We start from the raw sequence: 21,210 nt of genomic DNA on the forward strand, positions 1-21,210 counted from the left end.
TCAATAGTTTGACTTCTAAAAAAATGTTGGAACTACATTATCGAACGGAGGGAGTAGCTCTTTCTCTCTCTCTGCTATCTCTCAGGGGCCTCCCCTCTCACATGAACACTCTATACTGACGGATTATACGCTCACTGTGTCAGCGTATACCTTCGTATATTGTTTAGTTGACCGGTCAACCAGTCCACATGCTGCCTTGTCAGCTCGTGTTCTGTATCTTCGTGTGCTGGCCCATGTGGCAGTGGGTGAAAATAAGTAAACTAGAGGCCCATCGGACACGCGGTGAAGTAAACAAAGTTGAAACCACTCGGTGTAGCACCCCACATGCATGTAAATTGAGGGCGCATTGAGGACACACTTCTTCCATGTGGAGGACACACTTGCGCACAATTCACCACTGCATGGTGGCAAGCACAGAAGGATGCACTCACGCACACCCAGCACACGTGTACACTGGCATCGCCGCCGGTTGAGATGGACAGCGAGGCAGCCAACAAGCGGAGGCGGCTCGAGCCAAAACTGCATCCGACGAGCCTGGACTTCATCAGCAGCCCCGGCGACATGCTACTCGTCATCATCGGCCTCCTCCCCACGATATCTGCCGTGCGGACCGCCCTACTCTCCCGGTGGTGGCGCCCCCTTTGGCGCTGCGTCCCCCTCAACCTCACCGTCGATAGCTGCCTCTGCGACGGGGATTGCAAACCGCATGGCCGCAGTCTCCAAGATCCTTTCATCGCACCCTTGGCCAGCCAGACACCTTGACATCTGCATGTTCAGTACCAACTGCAAGGTCCAACCCAAGTTCGACGAGTGGTTCTTATCCCCCGCCCTAGATCAGCTCGAGGAGCTCAGCTTTGAAGCTGGACGATGTCGCTCTCTGCCACCGTCCACGCTCTGCCTCGCGCCAACGCTGCGCCGCGCCAGCTTCAGCTCTTGCTATCTTACGCAAGATTAATGTCGCACCCGCCCTTCTTCTCCCTCAACTCAAGCAGCTTGACCTCTTCGATGTTGTCATCTCGAAGAAAGCTATGGAGCACCTGCTCCATAGCTGTACTGTGCTCGAGTACCTTCGTCTTGAGCAGATCCACGGGTTCGTTAGCCTCCACATCTCCTCGATGAATCTCCGATGGATTTATGTGTCTTGCTGGCCCCGCAACAAGACATCAATTGGGAAGAGATCACTCCAGCTGTTCCACGTTATGGTCATTGAGAATGCACCTTTCCTTGAGATATTGCTTGTATCGGATCTAGAAGGTCCAACAAAAATCAGGGTCATTGATGCACCAAAATTGACAACGTTGGTGCAATCGTCTGCCAAATTCTCCGAACTCTTTATTGGATCCGTACTCGTTCAGGTACAACACTCATCTTCTTCTCCATCTTCTTGAAATTCACATTTTTAAATTTCTTCTTGATGTATTTACGACCGTCTTCTAGAAAATGATTCCCACAAGCTTCACCCAGTCTATGCGCAAAGTGAAGATCTTGGCAATAAAATCTATCGGCCCCAATCTGGATCAAATTGTTGGATTCCTTATATGCTTTCCGTGCATGGAGAAGCTACTCATCGAGGTGAAACTTCTTTCCTATTAGTAAATGGTAATCACAATGTAGCTCAAATTTTTCGTAATTTTCCCAAATTATGATGACAAGTGTAGTCTTCAAAAATGCATCTACGCACAGCACCGAAAGAAATGTTTTTAGTATTTTTTTCTCACGTGATCACCTGCATCATTTTTTTGTTGTACTACTATAGTAGCCTAGGCTAGTCATAGTGCAAAGTAACTTAGACCACTCCAGTAACTCTATGGTTACCCTAAGAGCAAGTACTACCAACGTTCTGGTTTACTCTTCCTATTTTCTAGTATCAAAATTTGACCATAGATTTAACTGACAAAATGTTGATGCATGTCACTAAGAACTATATCGTTGGATTCGTATTTGAACATAATTTCAAATGGTGTAATTTTTAGTGACATGGATGGGCATTTTCTTACGTAAATCTATAGTCAAAATTTTATACTAAATAAGAGGTAGTACAAAACTGGGCTATAATGGCCCTCCACTATGTAGGCCAAAACATGTGCCAAATTCACTTGTGATGCATTAGGCATCGATGGCCCTCCATTTCTCACCTGGTGCCCCAATCTAGATCACCTACTTTGCTCTGTTGCCAAATTAACTCACGCAATGAAAAAACACTTGCATGGGTGAGAGAGAGGACTGAGGCAATAAAAAAACACTTGTTTGGGAGAGTGAGAGGCTGGTGTAGTTGGTTTGATTGATTTGTTCATACATGTGGGTCTGTGTGCACAGCGGTGCCAACTCTCTCACATCGCGAAAGCGGTGCCAAAATCTTTTGATTTGACATCGATGCGTATTATGTGGCATAATTTTGTGAAATATGGCATCGGCCACATAGTGGAAGGCGACAAATGCCGAAGCTCTTCACATACTCCTAGCTAAATGAAAGGAAAGAGAAAGAGAGAGAGAGAGTGAAAAACTATCACTAGCCAGCCAACCCTATCGTATGAGCGAATGATATTGGTACCTCTTGATGACACGGCAATCTTATACAACCAGCTGCTCTAATATGTTCTCTTATTTTGCAGATAAAAAAAGACCCGAAAGTGAAAAATGTGCTGCACTATAACAATCTCATCGAATGCCTTGATATCCATCTTACAGAAATTGAATTGCTCGACTACCGAGGTAGAACATTTGAGCTTAAATTGGCCAGGTTCTTTGTTCTGGAGGCATGTGCGCTCAAGGTAATTACGCTTAGCGTTCTTTGGTGCAACAATGAATGGCGTGCTGATCACCGCAAGCGTCTAAGCCTAAATGACAAAGTCTCCACAGAAGCTAAATTTGTTTTTGAAACATCAAGTGGCGAGAGACTCGAAAACTTATTTCCCCATTAGTGACTTGTCTGGGTGGTGGATTTTAGTTTGTACGATAATGCTGCATCCACATAAACTAACGAAAGTTCTTACACAAACTTCCTAGTAATTCCCTCTTCGTAGGTGCAACATTACTCCTAACATATGTAGTATCAGTTCAAAACTTGTAATATTGCCGTGTCATATTCCTGCGTTTTCAAAATCCTGCGAATCAAACAGATACTGAGTTGGTGATGATGTTGTGCATGCCATCTTTCACCAATAGCCGTCGGATCTAGATCTGACGCATACAAACCAGACTTCTCCAGTTTTGCAAAAAGATGCCCGCACTTGTTCCCTATTTACAAACAACTCCTTGTCTCTCACAATCAGCCTTATCTCCTCCCCACTACATCTAGAAGGCCATGGAAAAATCTGGCGCGATGGCCGCTACCAGCGCCGTCCACCCCCCAATCTTGGTGTTCCGTGCAATGCACGGGCATTTACGCACGGGAAATTATGTCAAACACGGCTAGCTGTAAGCAGACTAGGTCTACAGCCATGATGATAGTGACTACAGACGGTGAGGCTGATTATGGTATGCCGAACATGGCGCCTATACTCAGGTGTCATCTCTGGCGTAGGGTCTTGTCACTTCACTGTGAGGAGCAGCACATAATAATTTGACCAACGGGTAGTGCAGTGCTAGTACATTGGTAGTACTACTACTACTAGTACTAGCACCACCGTATGGATTAGTAGTACTACCACGTCCATCTGGATTTAGTATTTGACTAGCAATATCTAGTAATGCATGTCACAAAAAATGTACTACTCCTTGTGTAAATAAATACATGGTGTATTGTTCTATTCCTATCGGCGAGATAACTTAATGTCTTTTTGGTACTTAATAGGATTACATGCAATGAACTAACCACTTCATGTGATGTTTAGTAGTCTCAAGTCATTGAAAGCATGCATGGGCACGGAGGGGGACGCAGCTTCATTGACTTACTCGACCTGCCTTTGGGTGTATGACACGTGGGCCCAATGGGTGGCTGGCCAACCTGTCATACAGCCAAAGGCAGGTGCAGTAGAAGGGCGAGGAGTAGATGGCCAACATGCACGTGAATTCAACGCAGTCTGCACTTCTCATATAAAGGCTCCTGCTAGTCCAATCTACGAAATCCTACGCACCTACGCACCCAAGGGCAAGAGTGATCACTCCAATCGCAATATCAGTTGACTAGAAGCTAGACCCATGGAGGCGATGAGTGCGAGCATCAGCCGGCTGTGCCAGATGGTCCACGACGCCGGCCTACGGCCCGACACCGAGGAATGTCTCCAGGTAGTGCTTGAGGCCGCCAGGGCGAGGCGCCGCTTGGACGACAGCTTCGTCTCCTTGTTAAACGAGCTCCTCGTCGGCTTCCTCAATAAGTTCACCGTCGTCAATAAGCTCACGGACGACAGTGACGTACGCCTCCAGCCCATGCGCCCAATCTCTACGATGCCTTCCACCCTCAACGGCCTCTATGGTGACAACCTCTTCGACGCACTTGTGGCCCTACGACTGCCCGCCGTCGCGCCGTAGAATGTCCACCTCGAGGTCGCGCTCGCCGCGCAGCACCTGGCGCAGCAAGACACCATTGACATAATCACCCACGTCTACGCGCAAATCGTCCACAAGGACTACTACATGCAAGAGGAGGACGATAGGATGCTGGCCTTCTTGGACCGCAGGGCAACCTTGGACGGAATTGTTCAGAAGCATGATGAGCTTGCCGCCAACGCCGCTGCTCCTCACACGTCGGTTGGTGACCCAGTGCACTAGGGCGTGAGGATGTTGTTGATGGATCCGTATGTATCTTTATCTTTCCGTCAAATCCATGTAGTAGTATATGGTACTACTAGTAATTATCTTAGCTTTCGCATCAACTTCATAATTTTCCTACATACTCCATGCATGAACCACCCCAGAACCAAACTTCTCATTACACTAGGGAAAATCGTTATTTCTATTTATCGATCGCGCCATGGAGCAGAACCAAATTTTACAAGTTACAAGTTCAAAAGGAAAAGCCTGCCGTGTTCGAGTCGCAGCCCGCACATGGTTGGTCCGGCACGCCACTCAAGGGGGACTGCGTGATGTGTTGCATTTTCACTTACAAGTGGAACCGAAGTTGAGAAAACCGACTATCGGCAAACCCCCACCCCGCCCACCGCGCGATGGCTAAGAAAACAGGAGGGAGAAGAGATGGTTGTAGCATGGACTCCAAGAAAATTGGTGTCGGGTGGGACTCGTGTGGGTGGCGTGTGCCATACTGCTAGACTTGAATGCTAGTTATGGCCGATGCCACCCCACTATATTGAGGTGCTGGTTACATAGAAAAAATTTCCTGGAGTCCGTGCTCAGCCCTCCTCTATCTCTCTTCTCAGCCAGCCAGCAGACATGCAGAGCCCATCATCTGTTTGCTCATATGAGGTCCCACATGTCAGTGAACACGCAAGATGTCCCACTGAACCTGCACATCTTTCACCTTGACGTGCTGATGATGAAAAACAAATCCAATAAATATCTTCTGTGGCCGCTTTTGGAGTTACTCAAGAGTAGTAACATTCTATTTATAGTTTAACCCAAGATGCACATCACGTGGCTTCAACTACCACTCTATTTTCTTGCATGATAGGACCTGGATGCTGGATGTCCCACGTGTCGGCAAAAGTAGGAAGAACTCGACCAAATCTTCGGTTGTGCTCTCGGATTAGACTAGTTGTGCTAACTTAAATTTTTATTGTATAGAATGGATGCAAGTTTTGGTATTGGGAGGAAGAGCACAACCATATATTGATAGAGCGCAATTTAGTAGATGTTCTAGCACTTTTAGCTAGCATAGAGGCTAGAGATGGGACTAGTGCACTTGTTGATAGAATAGACGCTAGACACGTCTACTTCTTTACACTCGAAGAAGAAAGAAGCACACATGATGCATCGAGAAGGCACTAATCCAACTTACAGGAGCAGTTATGGAAGTTGGATATCTTCTAAAATGTATTGTTGTGGTTCTTGTTTTTATAGTCAAATTTTTGGTGATGTATTTCCATGTACCAAAAAATCAATGATGAAAAAAAGATATGTGTTTGCAAAGAAAAATGTATGCGGCCAGGATGCGTCCGCGTGTTCGGCGCACGGCCACCGCATCCGAGAAATGGCCCGGACACGACCCCATTGCCCTACCCAAACAGACAGAATCCGGGCAAAACGGAGGTCCATTTGGGGTCATGCGTTGGAGTTGGCCTTACAAGTGGGACCGCAGTTGAGGAAACCGACTATCGGCAAACCCCCACCTCACCCGTCACGCGATGGCTGAGTTAGAGAAACGACGATGTTGAAGAGATTGCTGTAGCACGGACTCCAAGAAATATGGTGTCAGATGGAAGTCGTGCTGGTGGCGTGTGCCGTACTCCTAGATGTGAATACTTGTTCTGGCCCATGCCACCCTACTACTCCTACTACTTATAGTAGTAGTATCGAAGATTCGAGGTGCTGGTTACGTACAGTGAACACATTAACATATGGCCCACCTCACACTATGGCCAAATTTCCTGGAGTCTGTGCTAGGTTAAAAAGTGTTCTTTATGGGGATGGGTGGCTGGTCTCAAGTTTAAAACTTGTTCTATTACGTACGTAGACCTAGAGATAGTGCAACATGTGAAGCTAGTACAAATAGTGTACTATTGTTGATTGGCCTCATCCGATAACCTGTTGCAATGCACGTACAATTATGTGTGCAGAAAATATATTTTTTCCTCGTCGCAGCACCCACTCAGAGAAGCGACTCGAAAGCCATTCGTAATTTTAGTAAGTTTATCACAGGCATATCATTTTATTACATACAACAGGTCATCAACCCACAACAACAATGAAGATACATTATTAATACTAAAGTTTTCATCACGCAACAAATAACAAGCAATGAAATGAACTTCAACTCAACCAATCCTCAGTGTTGGAAATGCTTGCTTTGAACCACAGGTGATTCTCTGGGAATGGCCAGCTACTGTCAATCTCGAGACCAACGCAGGACTGATCATCCAGGCTGAAGCGACCTACTATATCACGACCAGGGTAGGGAACCACCGCAATGTCCGATGTATAGATACAGTTGCTTCTCATAAATGGTAGTAATGTTGTGTCAACAGCAGTTGGATCACCTTTCACCATCATTGGATTGTTTTGTCCAAGGAAGAGCGAGTTTGCTCCAAGACTACCAATATTGTACCAGGGAGAAGGTGTTGGCGCTAGCACAGTAGTATCCATCCCGAATACCATGCAACGGGTGTTGGAATAGGTCCGGAGAGTGCAACCATGGGAGACAACACCTGCTTCCTTAGTAGTAACATCAGAAGTGGGCTGTATGCAGACAAGAAGGGGTGGTCCATCGGAAGTTGCCAGGCGCCACTGAGTATATGGGCCTGCCCCGTCCTCATGCTCGTGATCATCACCATCGTCATCTCCCCCTTGGTTATAATTTTTTTCAAGTATAGGTGGTGGAATGTTCACAGGACCTTGGAAACACAAGAAGAAGGTTAATTAGTAGAGATGGGAAACTTGCTAACTCGCATGCATGTGGATGAAACAATTATAATTACGATTGAAGATAAATGTACCGAAACTATGAGGATCCCATGCAAAAACAGTGCCACGAGTGGTGGCAGCAAACACAAGACCCTCGTATTCAATTGCATCACACTACACATCCATGAATAGAAACTAATTTTTGAGCAATATCCATCCAATCGAACCACGAAGGATGGCAACAAACTGGTCGAATATAGCAACAACTTGATATTTCTTGTAATTCCAAGAGCGGTTGGGAACTCGAGAAATTGCTACCTTCCGTAGAAGACAATCACCATGATCATATTTGAACGTACGTAGATCATCTGTGTGCTCAACCACAGGGCACTCGGAGATTTTTGGAAGAGTGGAATCCGCTGACGAGTGTACACATTCACAAGTTCCCACTTGCAATTGTACCCAATATAAACAACCCAATCTCCATTTGCGCCTGCCCAAGCCTTGCCCTCAAGGGATGGTGTCTTAACATCATACATATCATTATCAAGCGGAACCAACTTGCAAAAGGTGAGGCTTCCCTCATCCCCGCGCCAGTCAGCAGGGTCACGACGAAGAAGATAGGGGAGATCAAACCGCTCTCGGACCATTGGGTTCCTTGTAATGATGTTGTTAGTTGAGTCGAGAATGTTCTTGAACAAACCGGCCATGCTAGCCGAGGTGATGACATTGCACCGATCAATGAGTTCCCCCACCACGTCATCTTTTAGATCGGGGCAAGAATATCGGGGTCGTTTTCGGCTTGTTCCCTCCATGGAGAAGACGATCAGACAATGGCAGAAGGAAGGGTGAAGGCAAATGGAGGAGGGAGGAAGAGCATGCGACAATAGTTCCAAATCGAAAGGGAAAGGCGAAGAGTCGGTGGACGGTTGCTAGTTTGCCACGGTACACGAAGAGGCGCCCTGACCTACACATCCTTTCGGAAATTGTTCAAAAGGACTCGCCATCGTCTCACTGACATGTTGGAATGGGACCGCATGTCAACAAAACATGGTGTGTAATTTCTCGTGCAAAATGTGATCTGGCCGCGTTGGCCCGAAGTGCCGTATTATTTCTTGACTTTATTTTTTTAATGGCGTGCCGTTCAGTTTTGAAGCATGACTAACTGGTACTGTTTGCAGAGAAAATATGAACTACTCTACCACTACTCCACCTCTAGTACTATTAGTATAAAAAAGATATATAGGCTGGAGCTTCAGAACTTTCTTGCTAAGGGCTACCCACTTGCTTCTCACACTATCACCCTCTCTCCAAATCTAAAAAAGACGGCCTCTCTCTCTCCTCATCGGTGGTCACACATCCGCCGGGGAAGAAAAGGACGTGCAACATTGACGCACTTGTCGTCGGTGAGCGAGGTCACGCACTAACGACAAGGCCGTCCTCTCAAACCTAGCGCCTGCATAGGATGGCCTCCGTCCCCAAGCTCGCTGCCGTAGTGCGTGTAGAGGACGATGACCATGAGCGAAGCCACTTCCCACTGACCCTCAGGTATGCTACCTCTTTTCGAACCATACCCTTGTTCTATTGCCCCATCTGCCATGTCGCTGCATGTGGATCTTTTTCCACGCCACCATCTTCCCAATTTGCTATCCAATGCTCTGCTGGTCACGCAGACGAAAACCTTAATTTGCACTATTAAAGGAAACCCTACTTCATGCAGACTAATCCATGTCTGGGTTGAATAAGGAAAGGAAGGGATACTGTACTGTCCAAGAGAGTAGGCATCGAACCCGCATCTAGGTTGAAAAGGGGAAAATCAGTAGCTAAGGAACGAGTCTCGTGTCTCTTGGTTGAAGAAGGGTAGAAAGGCATGACAACGCAATAGAGAATGACCAGGTCAGTCGGTTTGTTGTCCTCACATAGGAAAAAGGTGGCTAAACATAACAAAAATGGGACGTAATCCACGTATGCTGCCTGGATATTTGTTGCTCTGGGCAACCATACCTCCCTCACCACTCTATGCGTCCGTGGAGGTACATCGTATTGGTGCGCCCACTGTCTGAATGGGCCAGCAGTCAAGTCAAGCAATGCTACTGCTAAAGTGATGCCACATTTAACTAATGTCGCACTCAGTCTAATGCCACTGATAAATTTAAGCAATGCCATTTAATGTCACTGGATTATTTCAGGGTTAGCTATTGATTGTGGATGTATTTAAGATTTTTCAGCTAAGGAATTCTAATGTTCTTGCAGAGGCACTATACCAATGATGAAACTTGTTACTACCTTCAGATTTTTGCACTATTAATGCTTATAGATTACATACCTCACATTCATGAGATAAGTTAATTTTTTTGTACAGTGGCACCAAAATGCCAAGGCGCTGATGTCATTTTATTTTGGTTAAACTGCACAAAAAATTGTGAAGACTAGAGGAATGGCCAAGAGTGGGCACCTCCTCCTCCGGCTGTTCTCTTGATTCGTTCGATCAAGTTTTTATGTTTGATCGATTATCAAGATTGGGATACCAATTTTTAAGGTCCCTCCGAGTTTGAAATGATATTTACCTTGGAGGTACATGGTTTGCAGTTTTTTATACTGTCATTAGTTAATAATGCAAGTTACCTTCAGACTTTTGTATTTGGTTTAATGCTCATGCACAGCTAGTATACCAATGCTGAAACGTGTTACCTTTATATTTTTGCATTGTTAATTCTTATACAAATCTTCCAGTGCCAGAGTTTATTCAAATCTGTTAAGTAAAACCATTGTACTATACCCTGTAATAAAATAACTACTCTATTGTTGCACTAGCCACTGTATTAGTGTATATTTGTAGTATTCGAAATTTCGAATGGTGTTACATTAGCGTATGGACATAAATAAAGTGTGGAAATCTTTCCCAGATATGTGCTCAAGAAAACTACTACCTGTTTTTCTAAATACTAGACGTTTGGGTACTTTAAACTGAACCATGAAAATGTCTTATATTAAGGAATAGAGGGTGTAGAGTTCATTCAAATTGTCCCGGTAAAGCTAGTCACACCTTTGTTAAAATTAATGTTCATTATGTTATCGGAGGAGGTCTGTAAGTTTGTCTCTAGTGCCTGTCGACTACATTCCTGACATCATGATGTAATTTTAAGTCATTTCCTTTTTACAGTGTCACTGAATTGTCAAGGCGGTGATGGCATTTTATTTTAGTTGAACTGCACAAAATATGCTTAAAAGAATAGGAAAGGTCAGGAATCAATCATTCTTTCATAAAGAACTATATATGCCTTTCTGACATCAGCCGTTGTTGCCTTATTTATTCCTTCAAATAGGTGGTTAGAAACAATCTTGCTAACTTTTCCCATTAAGAAATTGGAATGCTTATATTTGTGAGTCTATGCTTCAACTAGTGCCCCTTTTATAGTAATCACACTTTCAATATCTATGCAGACAGGGATGCTCGATTTTAGTGGAACTGCACAAAAAGTCCAACTGGTTCAACATTAGGAGCATGTTTTCTTCCGAACCTTTATATCCAATTGGTGGCACTATGAGCTATTCATTAAGAAAGTACATGGTTTGCTACTATCTTGCTGCTCTTTTTGTACTGTCATTAGATAGTAATACTAGTGGTTGAACTGCACAAGAGAATAGTATAGTCACTGCATGTAGTGCCATTTGAAAATAGACACAGAAAGATTGGATAGTCACTTCATGGACTGCAGAAAAGTAGTATTGTACTATTTATTGGCCAACACTAGGTGCTTCAGCGCTTTGGACTGATTACACAATGCGCATCATTTTGCCTATGTTAAAGTTTGTATTCCGAAAATAGTCTCGCCGTGTGATTGAGAGAAGACCAAATCATATTACAATAGATGTTCCTCTATCATGTGTGGTTCATTCTCATGGTTCTAGCTATTGGTGAAACCACTTACATTTGCAAGAGGAATTGTAGACTTCACAAAAAAATTTGTCTTTCGGTCTATACTGAATGTTGGCCAAGAGAAGCATCCATGTTAATAGAAGAGCATATGTTTTTTCTAGATCTTTGCTTTTGGAGCTACATATTTGTATATGATCTGTGAATCATTGAGATGCATTAACATGTTGATCTTATGTATGGGAATCGTACTAGTTGGTTTTAGTTGTGGCTGACCTTTGCTTTTGGAGCTACATATTTGTATATGATCTGTGAATCAGTGAGATGCATTAACAGTTCCTTATATCTGTTCGCCCAGTGTTTACAATTTACTTATTGATCAATAGCTAGCCTAATATGTGCTCCTGGCAGTTCTAGTTACGATGCAAGATCCGAAGTGGCAGTTTTTTTGAATGAAAATTCCTACCTCTGAAGAAACTGACAAGCTGCTCTGAAGAAAATGCCATGCGAATCTGAAGAAACTGCAAGTGAAAGCGTTTGCAAATGCCTTATCTCCTAGCTAAAGTTCATCAACTAATGCCCTCGGCTGTGACTCGTTGCATGCTGCTCCGCGTACTGGCTGCGAGCGATTTTGAGTGCCTGCATGCAGCCGGCCGTAATTAAGGCAGCTAACTTATGCGAAAAAAGATGCGCTTTAATGGTTGTGGGCCTTTTAAATTCGTGGAATCATTATTGACATGGAGGGAGATGATTCGAGTGCACTCGTTTGACCGTCATGCCGGCGTGCGACCCAACACGGACGGGACGGGATGACACAGTCAGAATTTTAGTTTCTCTAGTTTTCCATAGCAAGCTGGCATGCTAAGCCATGCCTGCTTAATTATGCATTGAATTCCGATGACCGTCGCGCTACCTTCTGACTATAAGTACTATTTCCCGGCCTTCTATGGTGGCACCATGACCTAACTCGCCCTATCCTCATAAGCCCCCACCGGCCGACGTCGCTTGCCACTTATCCTCGCTCTCGCCATGTCCACCATGCCCTCGCCGTCCGTGATAGGCGAGGCCAGAGGCGGTCACCGCCAGAACTAGTGTTCGGTTTTTCATTGGAAGGCAGACGGAGGGAGGAGGCATTCTATCGGTCTGTACATGATAATGCGGAGATCGAGGACTTGTTGGAGCGCGACCGCCTAGTGGAGGAGCAGGAGTTGTTGGAGTGCGACCGCTTGGCGGAGGAGCAGCGTATCACCGATTTGCGCCGCCAGCAGGACATGGAGCAGCAGCGCACCGACGCTCTGAGTCGCGAGCAGAGCGCCCGCAACTGGGACGACTACATGCAGGCCGGCGCCCGGCAAATAGCCCTGGAGGTTGTTGGGCACACATGCGTTCAGGATGCCATTTTTTACTACCAGATCGTCAAGTGGGTTTCCGGCTTAGAAGCCAAAGCTTCGGTGGACCACGCCGGCATGGAAAGGGCCAACGCGCGTGAGCAACGCGCCCTATCGCACCTCTGGCAAGTCCGAGGTGAGGTGGAGGACGCCGATGCCGGCGTTTAGCGTGTACCATAGATGGTGGCCGTCATCGTCTAGTTAGCTAAGAGTAAGTTAGTACTTGTACGCTACTAGAGTATTAGTGAGAGTAGATAGTTAACTTGGCTTTGATGGTTGTCAACGTGGATGTTCAGTACCCTATATGTGGATCAGACCTGTTACTTTGCTCTAAATGTTAAACTTTCCGTTTGAATGTATGGAATGGGTTGTTATTTTTTATATGGGTTGTATTTGTCCTCCACGGGTTTAGAGGTTGAATTGTGGGCCTACCAAGTTGACGCGTACACAATCAGGAGATGATTGTACGTGGAGAGGATGACAACAGGGACCCACCAAGGTCATGGAAGTGTGCAAGCAAGTGCCTCCTTATTTCAAGCCAATAAAAAATCTCTCCTCCTAATGGATTTCTGACATCTGGGTCCCATGCCATTATCAATGTAGTCAATAAACAAGAATGTTGCACAAGGAGCGACTGACACCAGGGAACCAGTAGCTCGCCCAGTTATTTTTGTTTTGGGTTAATTTGATAAATGCCACTCCAAATCTGGTGTTTCTGAGAAATGCCACTGCAATTTCCAAACTTTAAAAAATGCCATTTCATGCCATTTCCAGTGACATTTTTTGAAGTCTGGAGTAGCATTTTTCAAAGTTTGCAAATTGTAGTGGCGTTTTCCAAAGTTTGCAAAAATTGGAGTGGCATTTTTCAAAGTTTGGAAATTGCAGTGGCATTTTTATGAATCGCCATAATTGAAGTGACATTTATCTAATTTGTTTTTGAGATGGAAGTAGGGTGTCAACTGGGCACTCTAGACTGTCTAGGCAGCCTTCTCTTTTATGTTTACCACAGACCAGCCCAGTAGGTTTTTTTCTGTATAAAAAAGGCTAGCCTAGTTTTTTTATCATTTGCCAAGTAAGTCGCTTTGTTAGGCCTGTTGGGCTACAAATCTTTCAAGACGAGGAGAGCTTCATTAGGCTGACGAGAAAATGGCCTATCAGTAATGAGAAATGGGATGTACATTTTTAAAACACATCAAACCGGCAATTAGTTTCAAATTTCTTTTTTTCATTTCGAGATTTTAAATTGCATTAATTTTTATGCGTGGACAATTTGTTGGATTTTATATTGATACACATTTATTTTTAAAATCAGTTTGAATGTGACTCGCAATTTCGTGATGAAAAACAGTTCGGACCGCACCGAAATATGCAAAATTTCGTATAATTTTTTAACCGTGTCCACTATATGGGCTGTAATGCTAAGAAAAAGAATATGGGCTCCAGAAAAACCTTAATAGTTCGCAAATGGGCTGTAAATTATTAGAAATAATGGCCGATGGGTTGTATGCTGTTTTCCACAGATTTGAGGCTTTCCTAAAAAAAGGTTGGCGCACAAGCAATGAATGTTGGATGTCCATCCAATGACCGTCGTGCTTCTTCAATCTTTGCTCTTCCTGCTCTAGCCACTCAAACAAGCACCGGCGGGGCTGCCTGCTCCCTCCTCCCCGCGGCCGGCTGTGCTGCTGCATAGGCCTCACCGCCCCATTGTACTCCCATCGCTGGCCTAGCCATCCCTCTATTCACCCACACCTACTATGATTCTCCGGTGACGGCAGACGAACCAGTAAACCCTCGTACAGTCGTACTCCCCTCTGCGTGGGAAACAACTGCCGAGTCTTCCCTACCTCCATCTCGTTCCCTTCCTAGGCCACGTCGTCGTCCACCGCCCTGGTGCTCTCGGCGCGGCCTGATCAACATGGTCAACGACCGACATGCACCTGAAGTGGACGATACGTGGAGAGGCTGATAGCTGGGTCCACGGCCACACGAGAGGAAATGCCTTGTTATTACGCGCAAAATAATGATTCCTCCACCTGACATCTAGGACCCACCAAAAGGGCCTCTATATTTCGTGAAAAAATGTTACCGCGGCCGATAGCTCGGACCCACCAGCTATATCTTTGCATGCAAGGAAGTGTGTCCTTATTACGCACAAAAAATGAATACTCCCCCTGCTAGCTGGGACCCAGTATAGTGGTAGGCTGACTTGTGGGCCTACTAAGTTGACGGGGACAGAGGGCTTTGTCAACTTAGTCAATATGCACGATTCTAGCTCTAGTGACCGTACGATGTCCATCCAATGGCAGTAGTGCTTATTCAACCTCTGGTCTTCTTGCTCCAGCCGCCCAAACCAGCGATGGTCGTGCATCGTGCTCCTGACTCCCGTGGCCGGCTGCGATGCGGCGGAGGCCTCACCGCCCCTACTACTTCCACTGCTAGCCAGGCCATCCCTCTACCCACCCACAACCCCTGTTATTCTGTGACGATGACAACCTCACACCGCAGCGAACCAGTGAACCCTCATACTCCTCTACGCGTGGGCATCCACTGCCGCGTCTACCCCGGCTCCGCGTCCTCCCCTTCCTAGGCCTCGCCGTCGTCCACCGCCCTGGTGCTCTCGGCGCGGCGTGTCAACATGGTCAAGGAATGACTTCGATCGAAAGAGTACTGGACGTGGAGAGGCTGACAGCTGGGTCCAAGGCAGCAGCAAGGAAGTGTCTCCTTATTACGCGGAAAATAATTATTCTTCCACCTGACAGCAGGGACCCACCGGACGGGCCACCGTATTTGGAGAAAAAATGTTTCCCCCCTGACTGCTAGGACACACCGGATGGGCCACCATATTTCGCAAGAAAAATGTTCCCCTCGCTGTCAGCTCAGACCCACCAGAAGTGCCGCCTTATTACGCACAAAAAAATGAATACTCCCCCTGCTAGTTGGGACCCACCTTGGTGGGTGGCTGACTTGTGGGCCTACTAAGTTGATGGGGACAGAGTGCTTTGTCAACTTAGTCAATATGAATGATTCTAGCTCCAGTGACCGTACGGTGTCCATCCAATGGCCGTAGTGCTTCTTCAACCTCTGGTCTTCTTGCTCCAGCCGCCCAAAGCAGCACCGGTCGTGCCGCATGCTCCTGCCTCCCGTGGCTGGCTGTGCTGCCGCGGAGGCCTCACCGCACCCTACTATTCCCACCGCTAGCCAGGCCCTGCGGTGAGGCAGCCTCACACCACAGCCGAACCAGGGAACCCTCGTACTCATCTCCACGCGGGCTTCCACTTCCACGTCTTCCTCAGCTCTGCGTCACCCTCTTCCTAGGCCTCGCCGTTGTCCATCGCCCTGGTGCTCTCGCCGCGGCGTGGTCAACGTGGTCAAGGAACGACTTCCATTAGAAGAGTACTGTACGTGGAGAGGCTGACAGCTGGGTCTACGGCCGCAGCAAGGAAGTGCCTCCTTATTACGCGCAAAATAATTATTCCTCCACCTGAGAGCGGGGACCCACCGGACGGGCCACCGTATTTCGCGAAAAAAACGTTTCCCCCTGACTGCTGGGACCCACTAGCTACATCTTCGCATGCAAGGAAGTCCGTACGGTCAAAAAACGATTCGCCCGCCTGACTGTTGGGACCCAACAGCTACATCTTCGCACGCAAGGAAGTGCCTCACAGTCAGGACCCACGTGGTCGAAGCGTACGTGGTGTTGTCATTCTGGTCGCGAACGTGTATGTACATACTGGTCGATGTAGAGGCACTCACATGTCATAGTAGAGGCGCGCACGTAGCATGTACACGTACGTACAGCGGCGAGGGTGCAAGAAAGTAAATACGACCACGTACTTACATAGGGGCGGGGTCTCGAACGCCTACTTGCGCGTACGTACGGCCAGGGCTCGTGTCCATGGCTGGGTCGGAACGGAGAAACTGCGTCGTTGTCGTGTTCATGGGGAGGCAACGGAATGCGTCGTGTTCATCGGGAGGCAAGGGAACGCGTGGGAGCCAACCGGCTTGGATGGAACATCCAATGGAAACGAGGCCTGTCGTACCGCAGAATGGAGGAAATGGCCTTGTGTCACACCCTAATTTTCATGCCACAATACTTAAGCTAATCAATCATGATAAAATGTGGTTTGACAAAAATAGTTGAGTGTTTTGGTCCTTGTTTGATTTGATTTTTGTGTGTGTTGGTTGCAAGTGCTCTAAAAATCAAATAAATCCTCCAACTCTTATACTCCTTCTCCTTGATCCAAAACCTTGCCCAATGATCATGCCATGTGTGCAGGACATAAAAATAATTTCTTTCAAAAATATTTTGGCCAAAAAGTATTTTTCTAATTTAGGTTTTCCAAAAACCCCTGAATTGAGACTTGAACTACAAGTACTTAATTAAGGGTGTGAAAAATCTTCTAAAAATTATATTTGACTCATATTATATATAGGACACACAGAAACCACAAAAATATTATTGTAAAATTTATTTTACTACTTTATTTAAAGGCTTTTTCTTAAGGACAGAAATTGTCTTTAATAGGTTTAAATTATTTTAATATTTCAAAAAATATTTGAGAAAAAATAGGGAAACTCAGTGGACATATATTTGCCATATATAAGAGTTTCAACACATGGTCATGTTCAAATTATTGGTAAAATCCCTCAAAAACTATTTCTGGACATTTCAAGCTTTGGAAATGTTTACAAAGAAAATATTCTCCATTAATATAGGAAAATTCTATCATATCCAAAATGACCTACTTGAGGATCCTACAAAGTCTCATGTAATGGAGAACAATATAGCCCCACCAAACCCTCTCAAAACCATTTCTGTCTTTTTTCAAGTTTGAACAACTTTGCACTGCCAAACATGTCCAAATGCTCTCAAACTTGGTGCACATGCTCAAATGGTGTAATAATGCATCTAGGAAAAATGGCACAAGTTGGAGAGAATGTTATATTGATCAAAGTGCCCCAAAACCCTTCCTGTCCAGAACCAAATTTGAACAACTCTACATTGGCAACTTTCTAAATTTGACCCCAACTTTTGTGGACATGTTCATAACCTTAAATTATGACACTAAACCAAGTGGTGCATCAAGGAGAATAGCTTTGCATGACTAAATCTTGGAAAGTCCATTTCTGTTGATTTCTAGGGTTTACAAAAGTTGCATTGGCAACTTTGCCCAAATGAACTCAATATTGGTGGAACCTCTTATTTTCTCATGCCATTTGACCCTGTCAAGCCTCATGGCAAGGGAAGTCCATTTTCTTTCCCAAACCTACATCAAACACCTTCTGGCAGAAATTTAAAATGCATGTTTTGTACATTTCCACTAATCTCCATGAGCTGAACTTTTTCCCACAGCCTCATCTGCTCCTCCTCTACCTCCTGCATGCTTAGCTGCCCAAGGAGAAATGATTAAGGGGGGCAGAGACCCATTTTTCCTCTCTGGACATCCACTTTCCCCTCCCTTTCTCTTCTCTCTCTCACTCCTTGCAAGTTCCAGAGCATCCAATACTACTTCCCCATTGTTTACTCCCCCATGCAGCTGCCAGACACAAGTGGACGCGCTGGTGTGCGCGAAAAGCCGCGGACGCCGGCCAAAGACGCGCTCTAGAGCACGTCATCACGCTCCCGACCCTTGACGCTGCATCCCACGACCACCTCGAGCCTCCCCCTCGCGCCATTCGAGGTCCTCAACGTCCGCAACACGACAGCCGTGCAGGCCCCCTCCTCTCCCCCTCTCTCTCACCTCCTGCGGCGCGTGCCCAGAGCCACCCGGCTCGGCCAGTGCTCGCGCAGCTCCTGTGGCTGCGTGCAGCTCGCCCCGCTCCTCCTCTCTCTCTTCCTGGCGCCCCACTCAACTCCCACGAACGCCGTAGACAGCCCCTCGCCCTCTCTCCTGGCCTCCCAAGCCTTTGTCGCGGCCACCCGTGCACCGTGTCCACGGTGAGCCACGGGTCGGCTACTTAAGGCCACCCCGAGCCCCCTCTCTACTCCTTTGGCTCTCTCTCCCTCCCGTGCACCCACTAGACCAACCCACTCCCCTCCTCGCGCTCTCCATCTGCCACCTTGGCTGGAGCCTTGCCGTCGGCCTCCGCCTAAATTCGCACCCACAACTCCTCCTCCTACCCTCTAGACCACACTAGAGCACCTCCACCATCACCGCGAGCCCCTCCCGTGCTTCTCCCTCTCCTCCCCGTGGTTGTTGTAACACCCTCGATGCGACTATATCTCCCACGTGTCGAGGCACGACTTAGAGGCATAATCGCATTGAAGGCATATGTCGCAAGTAAGGCAATCTTCACAACATCCCATGTAATATAAATAATAAAGGGGAGAGAACATAGTTGGCTTACACTCGCCACGTCAATCAAGTACATAAACAACATTACATCAACCAAACACTCATGGCCCGACTACGACGCCAAAATAAAAGATAACCCAACATGCGCCACGGTCCCGATCACCCCCAACTGGGCACCACTACTGATCATCAGGAAAGGAAACATAGTAACATTGAGAGTCCTCGTCGAACTCCCACTTGAGATCAAGCGCGTCTCCTGGAGCGGAATCAACAGGCCCTGCATCTGGTGTAATAGTAATCTGTGAGCCACAGGGACTCAGCAATCTCGCACCCTCGCGATCAAGATTATTTAAGCTTATAGGTAGGGCAAGGCAAATATATGAGGAGCTGCAGCAAGTGACTGGCAAAATATGGTGGCTATCCTGTTCGCAAAAGAGAGCGAGAAGAGGAGGCAAAGCGCGAGCGAGAAACTAGAGAGCAACCTGCGCAAACATTACTCCAACACCGTGTCCACTACCCGGACTCCGCCAAGAAGAAGCCATCACGGTAACGCACTCAGTTGATTCATTTTAATTAAGTAAAGGTTCAAGTTATCTACAATCAGACATTAACAAATTCCCATCTGCCCATAATCGCGGGCACGGCTTTCGAAAGTTCAATCCCTGCAGGGGAGTCCCAACTTAGCCCATGACAAGCTCTCACGGTCAATGAAGGAATGGACCTCCTCCCAAGAAGTTCCGATCAGACTCGGTATCTCGGTTCTTCAAGACACTTCGACAGGTTAAAACAAGACCAACAACACCGCCCGAATGTGCCGACAAATCCCGATAGGAGCTGCACATATCTCATTCTCAGGGCACATTCAGATGAGACATCCTACGATTAAAACCAACCCTCAAGTTGCCCCGAGGTGGCCGCGCAGTCTACTCGGTCGGACCAACACTCAGAGGAGCACTGGCCCGGGGGGGGGTTAAAATAAGATGACCCTCGGGCTCCGGAAACCCAAGGGAAAAGAGGCTAGGTGGAAATGGTAAAACCAAGGTTGGGCATTGTTGGAAAATCTTTAATCAAGGCGAACTATCAAGGGGTTCCCATTATAACACAACCGCGTAAGGAACGCAAAATCCGGGAACATAACACCGATATGACAGAAACTAGGGCGGCAAGAGTGGAACAAAACACTAGGCAGGAGGCCGAGCCTTCCACCCTTTACCAAGTATATATATGCATTAAGATAACAAGGCAATATAATGATATCCCAACAAGTAAATAAATGTTCCAACAAGGAACGGCCTCCAATCTTCACCTGCGACTAGCAACGCTATAAGAGGGGCTGAGCAAAGCGGTAACATAGCCAATCAACGGTTTGCTAGGACATGGTGGTTTAGAGGTTTGACATGGCAATTTGGGAGGCTTGAAAGCAAGTGGTAGGCATCGTAGCATTGGCATAGCAAAAGAGCGAGCAAAATAGCATAGCAAAGATAGTAGTGATTTCGAGGGTATGATCATCTTGCCTGCACAGTTGTCAGAGTTGACTGGATCCTCGAAAGCAAACTCAACGGGCTCCTCATGAGCGAACTCGTCTCCCGGCTCTACCCAAACAAGACAAACAAGCAACAAGGACACAATCAACCACGTGCAAGGATCAACCCACATGATGCAAAGATGGTATGCTATGCGGGATGCGATGCGGGATGCATATGCAAGATGTGACAAGGAATGCATGAATCTGGCCTCAACATGGAAATCCAAGTGTGCCACTGGAAAGATGAGATGAAATCGCTTGAAAAAAATATAAAGAACGCCGGAGTCGGAGTTACGGTTTGGAAATGGCAAGCAATTCAAATATGACACCGGTCTACAATTTACAGCAAGTAGCCATCTAAATGCAATGAGATGAACATGCTACAGCACTCAAACATGACAACAAAATATATGGGAGGGATACATTCGAGATGCTTAACAAAAGTCTAGCACTGAGCTACGGCCAATTCATCCATTAACAGGTTCAAACTGTTGGGCAACGCAGTAATTTCAAAAAAATTCCTACGCACACGCAAAATCATGGTGATGCATAGCAACGAGAGGGGAGAGTGTTGTCTACGTACCCACGCAGACCGACTGCGGAAGCGTTGACGCAACATAGAGGAAGTAGTCGTACGTCTTCCTGATCCGACTGATCCAAGCACCGTTA

This window comes from Triticum urartu, chromosome 7 (assembly GCF_003073215.2).
Source record: "Triticum urartu cultivar G1812 chromosome 7, Tu2.1, whole genome shotgun sequence".
Classification (NCBI taxonomy): domain Eukaryota; kingdom Viridiplantae; phylum Streptophyta; class Magnoliopsida; order Poales; family Poaceae; genus Triticum; species Triticum urartu.